Here is a 2,891-nt window from a genome sequence, read left to right as displayed (position 1 = left end):
GTGAAGGGGTGGAGTTTAGCCTGTCAATCGGGTTGCAGCTTGATGACCACATTTGGAGCCACTGGGTTAAATAGCTCACTAGAGGCAGGACACAGGCTTACTCCCTGTGAGACATGCTTGCTGAAAAGACACCTGGAGCTATGTTAGAGTCCTGGACCTGAAGGAGCCACATGGAGACCTCTGCCAGTGCTGAGATGCCTTTACCACCACTGGATCCACAAGACTTTCCACCCACTGACCTGTGACTGTCCTGCATTCCGCATCATTGCATGTGTTTTGTGAGTCTGAAGAGGAATTTATAGATTGGTATCGGACACGCAGGCTAACACGGACTTATGGACTTGATCTGGAATGGGCTGGGATGTTTTCTCAATATTCAATTGCCTGCGATCTGCCTGTATTCAGCATTATTGCATGGCTGCGTGAGTCTAAAGAGGAATTTATGGACTAGTGTTGGACATATGGGCTTATATTGGACTTATGGACTTGATCTGGATTGGGCTGGAATGTTTTCTTTGAATTTCTATGAATTTGTTTCTGTAGTCTACCCAGACTAACACAGGGCGGAAGAACTAGATAGTGCCCATTACCACTCCCAATGCTCTAAATGGGATCTCACAAGAAGGGCGTGGATAGAGAAGGGGTAAAACCTGGTGCAAAACCTCAAATCAGGCTCAGTGTCCTTGGAGTTATAGCGGGACATTTGACCGCTGAATGGTTCCGGCCGTGTCACTGTGACATGCCACAAGAGAGAAAGTGATATAGAGAAGGACAAGAAGATGTTTGTTCAGAAGTATGCCAGGTGCCAATTTGCATTTTTTGTTTTTCTTTTTTGGTGCAGAAGACCACCAGCCAAGCCCCTAGGTTCACTGGCATTAGTGGTTCTCAATCTTCCTGATGCCGCAACCCTTTCAGACAGTTCCTCCTGTTGTGGTGAAACCCCAACCATAAAATTATTTTCGTTGCTACTTTATCACTGTAATTTTACTACTGTTATGAATCAGATGGGCCCTGTAAAAGGGTCATTGGACTCCCCCATAGGGGTAGTGACCTGTAAGTTGAGAACCACTGACTTAAATGAATTCCATAAGAGCAATTGTATCACCTGGGGAGAGGACGTGCTGATGGAGTGTTGGGGGAATCTCAAAAAGTATATCCTTGGACTCAAGTAGAAAGAAAATGGTTTGAGAATGATGATGACAACAAATGTACAAATGTGCTTGACACAATGGATGTATGTATGGATTGTGATAAGAGTTGTATGAGCCCCCAATAAAATAATTTTAAAAAGAAAAAAAATCATCTGAAAAAAAAAGGAAAAACATTTACATTTGGCTATGTTAGCAATACTGTATGATAAATGAGGTAATATATATATGTGTGTACAAAATACTGGAGGACCACAAATATAGGACAATGGCTGGAGAATGGAAGACTGAATAAATAAATGAATAATGAAGGGGGGAAAAAGTACATCCCCAAACAAAAATTATCTTTGCCGGCATTAAAAAGGGAGAAAAGGCAGACTTGATAGCTTATCTCAAAGGGAGCCAAAATCAGATAAAAACAAACAAAGAAACAAACAAAAAGCACTGGTCTAGGAATGGATTTGGGGCCTGCACTAAATCCTAGTTCCAATTTAAGAACGATTAGTTCTTACATCAAGGCCCTGCTGGATATTCACCCTCAGGAAGGGAACACAGAAGATGTGGGTGCTCTAGCAAAGTGTGGTGAAGAAATGAGATGGTGCCCAGCTATCAGATAAAGTAGCTTGTGGGGTCTTAAAGGCTTGTCTCCAAACAAGCAGCCATCTATGAGATGTCAACTAAATCCACATGGAAGAAGCACACCATTATCAATCACGGAAGGACTGTAACATTTTATAATCCAAAGTCGAAGGAGGAATCAGTTTAAGAGCCTAAATTGTGAGAGTCTGGGTTTGCAGAAGGTTGTGGATAACAGTGGGAACCCAAGATACATTTGTGGGAACTACATAGGAGCTTAGCCTCCAGTGACCTCCCTCTATCCATAATTGAGGGTTGGGAGGAAAGTGCTTACTAACCAGTGCGTTGGAGAGATGACTATAGAAGATCAAAAGGATAAACCTAACTTAAACGGTTAAAACCTTGTCGGTTGATCGCCCCACTGACACACTGATCTAGTTTTCAACATTTACTGTATTTTTGTTTGTTTGTTTGCACATATTGGGTTTATCTCAGAGGTGTTATGTCACTGGGGGAGTCACCCTCTTAAAGTTGTGTTATATGTCTTTCAGTCTTTTGGTATATGAACCCAAGATTGATTCATCTATGAGGATGGAAAGTAAAATAAGGGTTTAGTGGGGGGGGGGGTGTACAGTGGTGAGTGGGGGGTAAAAGGGAGCTGATGTCAAGAAGTCCAGGAAGAAAAAGAATGTCTGGAAGCTGATTGTGGTAGCAATTGTACAATACTTCTTGACATGGTTGAACTATGTAATGATATGATATATATATAACCTCCTAATTAATAATAAATTAAAATAAATATAAAAGAAATAAGAAATACAGTAAAGCAAAAAAACAAACAAAAGAAAGCTACTGAGTAGTAGTCGTCCCCTGTCTTATTTATTATAAAATAGTCGTGTGGCTTTTACTTTTACTTGTACCATATCTAAACTGATTGCATACAGCAGAAATCAGATCATGAATTACTGATAATCTATTTGGTTGGATAGTATTAAAGATTGACTTTAGTTAAATGACTCCGATCAAACTTTTAAATTTTTGATAAAAATCTCTGTTCAGCGGACAAGTGGAAAGCGTAAAGAAATAGAGGAAAGAAGTAGGAGGCAAAGGGCATACAAACAAGCCTAAATACAGTCATGTACATATGTAAATATATTTAAGATTAAG

The sequence above is a fragment of the Echinops telfairi genome, unplaced genomic scaffold, assembly GCF_000313985.2.
Source record: "Echinops telfairi isolate 266 unplaced genomic scaffold, ASM31398v2 ScPeMD7_4;HRSCAF=17, whole genome shotgun sequence".
NCBI classification, from domain to species: domain Eukaryota; kingdom Metazoa; phylum Chordata; class Mammalia; order Afrosoricida; family Tenrecidae; genus Echinops; species Echinops telfairi.
Note: the sequence above shows the minus strand (reverse complement) of the source record.